An 11,670-nucleotide genomic window follows, 5' to 3' on the forward strand; every position below is an offset into this window, starting at 1 on the left:
AGATAGATTATGATGATGATGATGATGATGATGATAGAAGATAGATGATAGGTAGGTAGATATATATATCCAACAATATGTTTATCATGGGCTTGACAAATGTTAAATTAATTTTTTAAGTTTATTTATTTACTTTGAGATAGAGCGAGCGAGCGAGCGAGCGAGAGAGCGCATAAGCAGGGGAGGAGTAGAGAGAAAGGGAGGGAGAGAATCCCAAGGAGGCTCCACTCTCTGCATCAGATGTGGCACTCAGTCTCATAGACAGTGAGATCATAACCTGAGACCAAACCAAGAGTCCAACACTTAACTGACTGAGCCACCTAGGCACCTCAGTAAATTATTTTTTAAGCCTCATCTCCTCCGTGGAGGCAGTGTTGCATTCACCTCAACTGAGATTTTTTTTATCGGTAAAAGGGCAATAAAAATCAGCAAGGAAAGGGCTAAATTAAAACTAATACACAAAGACAAAATATAATAGCATTTGGATGGCTCCTGATAGAAATTTTTGTTTCGTGTTTAAGGAGATATACATCATTCTCTCTCTTTTACTATTTGTTATTTGATTGACTACTTACCTAAAATCTATTGATACCTATTATAAAAATTTCAGATGTTCAGTTAAGCATTTTAGTAATAATAGCAATTACAATTACATACATATATAATAATTATTATCATGTTATTGTTATTACTATTTTAGTATTACTGCTGCCAATTATATGTATACATACATATATGATATTATTATTATTATTACTGCTGCTACTTTTACCATTTGTAAATGTTCACAATATGCCAGGTATTTTGATAAGCACTTAATATCATCTTATTTAGTTTTCTCAACTTTCCTGTAAGGTAGGCATTATTATTCTCAGAAGAGGAAACAGAATCAGAGAGACTGAGTGACTTGCTGATGCCACACAGTAAGTATCTGAAGCAGCATTCAAAAACAGGTATTAAGTTCCTAAAGCCCAAGAATATGACGATTATTTACAGAAATGAACTACTGAGAACTCTATCAACATTGATCCAACAAAAGAATTAAACAAAGGCAAAGATAGGGAGGGAAATATAATCAGACTCAATTCTCACTTACCAGATCTGCAGGAGCTAGAGACGGGTAGTGGTTTTTGTAATCATTTCAGAGTCCAACATTGGAAGCATAGCACTCTCTAGGCATAAATTGTTTTGTAAAGTCAGAAGTCCTTTAAAGAGATAGCTATAGATAATCCTTTCTGTCCAAAGTAGGGAATGAAACAAACATCATTGTTGAGAGAAAACTGGGAATGCAGTTAGAATTCAATTCCAGCTGTAAATTTTCTTTTTAATATCTACATAAAACAGGGAAATTACCAAATTAACAACTAGAAAAGTAGAATTTTAGGACCAGCCCTATATATTACTGCAACCCCCTTTGTCTTCATATTCTTCCCTTCTCAAGTAGGAGTATGTACATCTATTCTATTTGCTTTACAGAATTTTTACAAGTTTCCAGTGACCTCATGAACTTGGAAACATTGTAAGGAGTATTAAACATTGTGGGATATATGTTATTTGGGAAGATATTTTTTATCTTCAGTAAGGGTCAGCTTTTTCAAATAACTTATACTGAAAGTCCCTTATGTAGTGGCAGGCTGGAGCTTCATATACCAATTTGTGCAAGTCAACTTTGTGCATTTCTTCCCAATTACATATTTACTGAAATTTTTCTGGTAGCTTGAAATCAATCCTAGTGAAATTATTTACATCATGGGAATTGGAGAATGTTACAAAGCAGGGCTTTATTTTCTGGACAATTATTAAATATTTATCTGCATACCACTGCCCATAATCCTAGGGCTTAGTCAATTTGGTGAATCTTAAATCAGATTGCTATCCTAGTAGTAAGTCAAAAATTGAGAGAGATTAAGAAAAAAAAAAAACCCAGAGAGTCTACCTTCAGCCTTTCATGTGTCATTATCCAACAGAGAAGGTAAAGAGTATGTGAATAAACAATGAGAAAACATGCTTTATGCATTGGCTTCATCCTTTGCATTAGTTGGGTATGTGAAAGTGTTACACAACCTGTGAGGTTTCCTTCCTTCCTTTCTTCCTTCCTTCCTTCCTTCCTTCCTTCCTTCCTTCCTTCCTTCCTTCCTTCCTTTTCTTTTCTCATTTTTTTCTTTTCCTTTCCTTTCCTTTCCTTTCTCTTTCTTTTTCTTTCTTTCTTTGTTTCTTTCTTTCTCTCTTTCTCTTTCTCTCTCTCTTCCTTCCTTCCTTCCTTCCTTCCTTCCTTCCTTCCTTCCTTCCTTCCTTCTTTCCTTTCTTTCCTTTCATCCTCCCTCCCGTCCTTCCTTCCACTCTTTCCAACCCTCCCTCCCTTCCTCCCTACCTCCTTCCTTTCCTCCTTCTTTCTTTCACGATCTTCCCTTCTTTCTTAAAGAATTTAAAGTGCTATATGCCGACAGTTAGAGGTCTTTAAGAGGCTTTGTCTGTGCCCAAGTTGTTTCGTTAGTGTCTCATTCTTAATGAGAGCATTTCTGATCTTGGCATTGATGGCCAAGAAGTAGGGTTATTAGCCTTCCCTTAGACATTTGAGTTCCCTATTCAAGTTCCCAATTATGTTTTGTTCCAAGACACTATTTCAGTGGCAAATAGAACCTGGGGTGCCACTCCAGCTCGCCTTTTATCCCCTTATTTTGTGGAACTGTTTTCATAGCTGTCACCATCCCAGAACATCAGGAACTAATTTTCCAGGGATTTCAGAAGTTCGATGAGGACATTTGAAACATGAGACTTATTTTCTCCATACTTACCCATATTCAGTCCATATACACAAAACTTTAAAATGACATTTTGTCCACCAGAGGGCACTCATATTGTTCCAAGCATAGAGCTAAGAATTATGGCTATTTGCAGAGAAATCTTAAGAGTCAGAGAAATGAAATACACCCCCAGGACTACTTAAGTCTCCACTAAATGCCAAACAGAAGAATAAAAGTACATTTTTAAATTCCATCTTACTTTCTCTCCTTCTACCTCCTCACTACCCCCCCCCCATACACTCAACAAAATTTTCTCATATGTTCGTTAATTCACAACGAAGGAAAAAAAAGAAGGACTCAGGGTGAAAGTCTGTGTTCCACATTTTCAGAGTACCAGCTTTGCAAGAAGGTATATTTTTCTTTAAAATGTGGGAGTGTTCAAAGTGTGGAAGAATATTAAGAACCTGGCTTTCATAACATTACATCCTTGGTGCTTTAAGATGGTGTGTCTTAAGTTGTTTTCCATTGTGAAGCTGAGGAGCTGCATGCTTCAGATGAAAGGGCTCCTGCCCTTGTCTTGGAACTCTACACTTCTCAGGCACTAGAAAAAACAGAGGCCACCACAAGACTGCGGTCTAGTGTGTTGACAGCCTCAGCCACAAGTTATTCCAACTTCTCACAAAAGCAAAATAAACTTGTGATTTCTGAGACATGTTGTGTAGCTCATTAGTGGTTTCAACTAAGTGATGTTTATTGATCTTAAAGTCTCTCTCTCTCCTCAATGCAAGTAGATTTTTACCTATGTCTCCATCTTTTCCAAACATTCCAGCATTATGAATCCACCAGTTAGACCCTAGTAATTGCTCAGGTTAAGAAACTAGATCTGAAGTTAGGATTCCACCTCATTCTAACTATATTACCATGCCAAACATTGGCTTCACCCATTTTTGTTTGTCTACAGGGAAATTTTTATGCACACTTTTCAAAATTAGACCAGTAAAAAAAAAAACCCATTAAACTATCTCTGCTTCAGAATTGCTCACCAAAGAAAAGTCTCAATTTTCTCTGTTTTAAAAAATTCTGTTAAGCAAGCTTAGAATGACCTAAAAATCTAGCTATTTCATAGATATATAGTACACACATTACAGAAACCTTCGCAAAAGGAATAATAAATGAAATAATTTAAGGTTTTTTACCCATTTGGAAAATTGATGGCAAAGTAGTTATCAGAGAATTGCTAAATAAACATTCATAAGCCTGACCTTTATAGCACTGACCTGAAGTTTCCAGGTACTGTAAAGCTTTGAAAAAATTGGCCCTTTGCTACTGCCAAGACTGAAAGCAAAATTGGCCCACCTTCCTTAATTCACATCTGAGTTCAGTTTGTTCTCAGTTAGAAGAGATTAACCCATCTTGCTGACTTGGTCTCTATTCAGATGGGAAGGCAACAATGTTATATGAAAGGAACGGAAATAGGTGAATATCCATTTAAGTCCTCCCTTGGGGGAAAAGGTATTTTATTATGTTGGGATAGTCCTTATATAATAACCTAGTATTAGAGAATCAGATGGTTTGTTGTTAAATGGTGCCCATTGGGCTTAGATAGTCCATTTTTGAAGTATGCAGTTTACTGGTCAGAAATCTTCAAAAAGAATGTACATTATTACAAAGGCTTTAAACTGGGGGAGGATTAAGTTGAAGAGAATTAACTCCCTTTCCAATGCATAAGATAAAAAACAGAAAAAATTGCATAATTTAAGTTTAATATGAGAAATACAGTGAATATATAATTTATTATTTAACACAGGTAGAGAATGAAAAATAGCAACAAGATCAAGAAAAAAGGTAAAAGGGCCATGATTTACACTGAGTTGATTTTTTGATAGTTCTTTTCATGAATGTGGCAATTACTTTGAGAATATGAAATTTTGTGGGTATGTCAACTTTAAGTTTGGAAAGATTTACTGCAGACAAGGTGTTATCATAAAACACATTGTAAGTTCACTGACTAGATGAAAAAGAGCTGAAGGTCTCCATTTATTAAATAACAGTAGTGATAGTAAGCAGAGAAGACCGCATCCATATCCACTGCCTATTTTTATCCTCCCAATGACCTACTTGGCACCTACTCCCTTTTTCAGATGTGAGTCCAATTATCACTTCCCTGGGGAGACCTTTGAACACTTTGATTATATAAAATACCCTTCTCCTACTCCCATCCAGTTCCATGACAAGCTTTCAAAATTTCTCTCCTCACAGTAGTTAGAAATATTGCAATTTTATATTGATTTGTGTATTTCTTTGATAAATATTTATTTTCCCACTAAAATGTAGCTCTTCAAAAACAGATTTGGCTAACTTTGCTCTCCGTTGAGTCACCAATATCTAATACAGTGTCTGGCATGCAGGAGTTCCTCAATGCCTACTTGTTTACTTATTGAATTATGGTTAAATGACCAGATAAGGCAACCGTGAGGTTAATGCCATATTACAAAGCAGTTAGTTGACCCAGAAAATCCAATTAGTTAACTCAAGATAACATGGCTAGTTAGTAACAGAGCTAGGTGGAACTTAAATTCTCATCCTACTTTCTTTTCCCAATGTGTCTTATCTGAAAAAAAAACATAAAAACCAAAACATAAATGGTTCAAATCAATACAACAAAGTGTGTAAACTAACCAAATTTGTTTCCCAACCAGGGCAGTAAAATAAGTTCTCTGCTATTCTCATGACCATCAGCAATATTCTGGGTGAATGACTATCTGAGTTAAAAATCATTCAACAGCATGAAAATATATCCTCAGAAAATTAGGTACTTATTTTTTAAAGAAAAGGAGAAAAGAATTGCATTTTATAATGAAAGTCTGAATCTGTTTAACCTAGGTATAAAAGCAGATACTTCCTAAAAAATGGGCAGATCATTTAAGCAAGAATGAGAGTTTTTATTTCCTTTGTTGTTCTCTAACAATTACATACACATTTAGTTTTCATCACTTATAGTTAAAGCATCTAACAGAGGAGAAAATCATGACCTAGAAGTGTGAAGGCTTATATTAGTTTGCTCGAGCTGGTGTAACAAGTAATATAGACTGGGCAGCTTAAACAGAAATTTTATTTTTTTCACAGTTTTGAAGGATAAAAGTCCAAGATTAAGGTATCAGTAGAATTTGTTTCTTTTTCACCTTTCGGCTTGGCTTGCAGATGGCCATCTTCTCCCTGTGTCTTCACATGTTTTTATTTTTATTTTTGTTTTTCCTCTGAGTGTATCTCTGTCAAAGACAGAGAGCATCTTGAAAATAGCAAAACTGACTCATCATGTGTCAAGGAGTCTCAATGAGATTAACAGCTGATACCTCATTGAAGCTATGAAGGCCAGAAGGCAATGGGATGACACATTCAAACTGCTAAAACAAAAAATTAAATGGATTAGAAGGAAATGCCATGAGTAACTGTATGCCAAGAAAATTAGATAACCTAGATGAAATTGACAAATTCCTAGAAATTCACAAGTACCAAAATACCCACCATAGCCTTTAAGCCCTTTATGCTCTTATCCTATCTAATACCCTTATCCAGCATTATTCCCCTTTAATTTACTGTATCTCAGTTTCTCAGGTTCTCATTCAGTTACTGGCATCAGGGAGTATACAAGGTATAGTTGTGACTTGTTGATTGTTCCCTTTCATCTTTAAGAACCCATTTAAAAAATATTTTATATGTTTTTTTATTTATTTTTGAGAGACAGAGACAGACAGCATGAGCAGGGAAGAGTCAGAGAGAGAGGGGGAGATACAGAGTCTGAAGCAGGCTCCAGGCTCTGAGCTGGTCGTCAGCACAGAGCCCGATGCGGGGCTTGAACCCAAGGACTGTGAGATCATGATGTGAACCGAAGCTGGATGCTTAACCCACTGAGCAACCCAGGTGCCCCTTTAGGGACCCACTTATATGCTATTTCTGCAAAGACACTTTCTTGAGCCCCTTATAATAAGTAACTACTCATTAGAGTAATCCTAACTGCTTTACAAAAGAACATTTCTTTTGTAATCTAGTTTCCAATCAGTTCTATGTTCCAGTAACCATGTCAAAAGTTCTTTCTTAGACAAAATTCTCAATTCTTAGGTTTTCATTTCCAGGCTTCCAAAAAAATCTGTTTCAAATTAATAGCAGATATATTGAGGCCACCTGAAATCAAAGACTTGGGTGGGAAGGTCACATACCTTTAATCTGATATTTACTCCAAGAATATGTGTAAATTAGCCACTGTCATTCAAAACCTCTTTATAGCTCATCTGTAATGGTTAGGGTCTTGAAGTGGGATGTCTTAGAGGACCTAAAATTTGAGATTTTCCATATTCTTTTACTGTATGAACACTATCCACTTATTTCTGGATTTATCTTTATTTTTCTAGTAACATTAGTGAAAAATGGAAGTGAGAGCCAATTTACATGATCATTCTGAATCTTTCTGATTACATATGCTAGAACAGAATTTCTTATCTTCAGCATCATTGACATTTTACAACAGATAACTATCTTATTGCACTGATTTATCCTACACATCAGTAGAAGTTTAGCAGCATCCCCTGGCCTCTACCCAAACTGTAACACCATCATCATCTCCAGTTGTGACAAACAAAAACGTCTCTAGATATTGCCAAATGTCACCTCGGGTGCAAAATCACCCCAAGTTGAGAATGGAAACTAAAGGCTCAAGTTATCTGCCTTCAAGTTATCACAAACAATAGCTTTACCAAATATCTGTTCAGAATTATAGCATAGGCCTCCATTTTTCCAATCCTAAAGTTTTCTAGCTATCTAACACATTTCTGAGAGATCAATGTCACTTACGTTAAATATTTGTCATAGATCGTACTGCATTTCAAGTTTCGAAATTTGTTTCCATATTAGTTACAGTAATTCTAGCTTCAGAATAAATGAATACCAACATTACTGTGGATAAAACCAATATAAATTCACTTCTTACACATAAGAGTCCAATTCTGGCATTTGGTGGGTGGCCTTCAATGCAGGATTTCAAAAATCCAAGCTGCTTTCAATGTGTGGTTCTACTGTTTACAACACATAGCTTCAAGAGTAACCATGCTTATGTGTTTCCAGCCATTAGCAAACAGATTATGGAGCATTTATATGGGATTGTATGGGCTAGATTGAGATACAAAGAAAGAGGTTTTATTATCAGTTCTCAGTGTCTGCTAATTTTACTCATCCTTGTGTTTTCCTATCATTGAGCCCTGTACTTTTTCTTCATGCTATTTATTACCTCTATAATAAGGTCATTATTTGAGCAACTATTGGTTTATTATCCATCTTACCCTCACAGGCAGTATGCTCTATAAAGACCAGAACTACATCCACTTTGTTCAGTGCTTATTTGGTCCTCCAAACCCAGAAAATTTTTGGCATTTAATACTTTCTTAATAAATATTTGTTAAATAGATAAATAAGAGAATGAATAAGTGGATGAATGAATAAATGATGTATATGATCCTTGACTTAGATATGGCTAAGTAAATCTTTACAAGACTGTTATTCTTTGCCAAACACAGATCCAGGTATTGGTCAACAAGAGATAATGACTGGCTGACTTAGCAAAACAGAGGAATATCCTAATGATGGAGAGTGAGGATGGGATGCAAGCAAGCAAAAATTAGAATTCAATGCAGTAGCCTAGAGTGTTCTCTCCTGAATTCATTATCTCATGCTTACCCTGTTTAATTAGAATCCTTTAGCTGGTTCTGCTCTTCTCCCTATGGTGAGGAGAAAAAGGGGGTTATGTAGTCTTCAGAACCCAGATTTTACTAATTGTATTGGCTGCTGAGGCACCTTCTGCTTACCTGTGACAGTTCATTTTGTGTGTTAACTTGGTTCAGCCACAGATATGTGGTCAAACATGATTCTGAATAGTTACATGATGGTGTTTTTGGATGAAGTTAACATTTAAATTGATGGACTTTATGGTGGACAGAATTCTGTCCACAATGTGGGTGGGATTAATCCAATCAGGTGAAGACCTAAATAAAACCAAAGATGACTGCTCCTGAGAAAGAGGGAGTTCTGCAGCAGACAGACTTAGGACTTGAATTCTTTGGCTTTTCTTTGGGTCTCCAGCCTGCCAGACTAGCCTGCATATTTTGGACTGAGCAGCCTCCATAATCACGTGAGCCAATTACTTAAGATAAATCTCCGTCAAATATGGATATGGAGGGGCGCATGGGTGGCTCAGTCAGTTAGGTGTCCGGCTTCAGCTCAGGTCATGATCCCACAGTTTGTGGGTTTGAGTCCCGCATCAGGCTCTGGGCTGACAGCTAACTCAGAGCCTGGAGCCTGCTTCAGATTCTGTATCTCCCTCTCTCTCCGACCCTCCTCTTCTCACGCTCTTTCTCTCTCTCTCTCTCTCTGTCTCTCAAAAATAAAAAATAAAAATAGATATGTATATTGTATGGATATGGATATGGATATATAGACTAGATATACAGATATAATGTTTAGGTACTTTCCTTCTATTCTGACTTTCTCAAGGGTTTTTATTAAGGGTGCTGTATTTTGTCAAATGCTTTTTCTGCATCTATTGACAGGATCACATGGGTTTTATCTTTTCTTTTGTTAATGTGATATATCACATTGATGGATTTGTGAATACTGAACCAGCCCTGTATCCCAGAAATGAATCCCACTTGATCATGATGGATAATTTTTTAATATGCTGTTGAATTATATTTGCCAGTATCTTGTTGAGTATTTTTGCATCTATATTCATTAAGGATATTGGTCTGTAGTTCTCTATTTTTGCCTGGTCTCTGTCTGGTTTGGGTATCAAGGTGATGCTGGCTTCATAGAATGAGTTTGGAAGTTTTCCATCTATTTCTATTTTTTGGAATAGTTTGAGAAGAATAACTCTGCTTTAAATGTCTGGTAGAATTCCCCTGGGAAGCCATCTGGCCCAGGGATCTTATTCGTTGGGAGATTTTGGATAACAGATTCGATTTCTTCACTGGTTATCAGTCAATTCATGCTATCTATCTCTTCCCGTTTGGATTTTGGTAGTGCATGTGCATTTAGGAATTTGTCCATTTCTTCTAGGTTGTCCAGTTTGTTGGCATATAATTTTTCATAGTAATCTCTAATGACTGCTTGTATTTCTAAGGAATTGGTTGTAATAGATCCTTTTTCATTCATGATTTTGTAGATTGGGTGCTCTCTCTTTTCTTTCTAAGGAGCCTGGCTAGAGGTTTATCAATTTGGTTTATTTTTTCAAAGAAACAACTCTTGGTTTGATTGATCTGCTAGACTGTTTTTTTTTTTTTTTTGGATTCTATATTGTTTATTTCTTCCCTGATCTTTATTATTTCTTTTCCTCTTCTGGGTTTGGGGTGCTCTTGCTGCTCCCCTTCTAATTCCATTAGGTGCTCTATTAGATTTTGAATTTGCACTTTTTCTAGTTTGTTGAAATAGGCCTGGATTGCAATATACTTTCCTCTTAGGACTGCCTTTGCTGCGTCCCAGAGATTTTGGATTGTGGTATTTTCATTTTCATTTGTTTCCATATAATTTTTAATTTCTTCTCTAATTGCGTGATTAGCCCAATCATTCTTTAGTAGGGTGGTTTTTAACCTCCACATTTTTAAAGGTTTTCCATACTTTTTCCTGTGGTTAATTTCAAGTTTCATAGGATTGCAGCATCCTTTCTTAACAAAAACCCTTGAGAAAGTCGGAATAGAAGGAACATACCTAAACATTATAAAAGCAGTTTATGAAACACCCATAACTAATATCATCCTCAATTGGGAAAAACTGAGAGCTTTCCCCCTGAGACTGGAACACTACAGGGGTGTCCACTCTCACCACTGTTGTTTAACATAGTGCTGGAAGTTCTAGCATCAGCAATCAGACAACAAAAGGAAATAAAAGGCATCAGAATTGGCAAAGAAGGAGTCTAACTTTCCTTTTCACAGATGACATGAAAGTCTACATGGAAAATCTGATCGACTCCACCAGACACCTTCTAAAACTGATCAATGAATTCAGTAAAGTTGCAGGGTACAAAGCCAATGTAAAGAAATCAGTTGCATTTCTATACACCAATAATGAAGCAACAGGAAGAGAAATCAAGACACTGAACCCATTCAAATTGCATGAAAAACCATAAAATACATAGGAATAAACCTAATCAAAGATGTAAAAGACCTATATGATGAAAACTATAGAAAACTTATTAAAGAAATTGAAGAAGACACCAAGAAATGGAAAAACATCCCATGCTTATGGATTGGAAGAATAAACATTGTAAAAATGTCATTACTACCCAAAGCAACCTACACATTCAATGCAATCCCTATCAAAATTGCACCAGTATTCTTCTCAAAGCTAGAACAAACTATCCTAAAATTTGTAGGGAACCACAAAAGACCCCAAATAGCCAAAGTAATATTGAAGAAGAAAACCAAAACGAGAGGCATCACAATCCCAGACTTTAGCCTCTACAACAAAGCTGTCATCATCCAGACTGTATGGTATTGGCACAAAAACAGACACATAGACCAATGGGATAGAATAGAGAACCGAGAACTGGGCTCACAAATGTACGGCCAATTATTTTTTGACAAAGCAGGAAAGAGTATCCAATGGAAAAAAGACTGCCTCTTTAGCAGGTGGTGCTGGGAGAACTGGACAGCAACATGCAGAAGAATGAAACTAGACCACTTTCTTACACCCTACACAAAAATAAACTCAAAATGGCTAAAGGACCTGAATGTGAGACAGGAAACCATCAAAACCCTCGAGGAGAAAGTAGGGAAAAACCTCCTAGACCTCCACCGCAGCAATTTCCTACTCAACACATCCCCAAAGGCAAGGGAAATGAAAGCAAAAATGAACTCCTGGGACTTCATCAAGATAAAAAGCTTCT

The 11,670-nt window shown here is 36.3% G+C and overlaps 1 long non-coding RNA gene across 1 annotated transcript; it reads right to left on the reverse strand.

Annotated features, from left to right (window-relative positions):
• Nucleotides 1-5,943: 5,943 nt before the first annotated feature.
• Nucleotides 5,944-8,506, reverse strand: LOC115306026. Its single transcript, XR_003915141.1, has 3 exons — nucleotides 8,472-8,506; nucleotides 6,962-7,074; nucleotides 5,944-6,145 (listed from the first exon to the last, which is right to left on the reverse strand). It is a non-coding gene; the product is annotated as an uncharacterized LOC115306026 (long non-coding RNA).
• Nucleotides 8,507-11,670: the final 3,164 nt, after the last annotated feature.

Source organism: Suricata suricatta, chromosome 11, assembly GCF_006229205.1.
Source record: "Suricata suricatta isolate VVHF042 chromosome 11, meerkat_22Aug2017_6uvM2_HiC, whole genome shotgun sequence".
Classification (NCBI taxonomy): Eukaryota; Metazoa; Chordata; class Mammalia; order Carnivora; family Herpestidae; genus Suricata; species Suricata suricatta.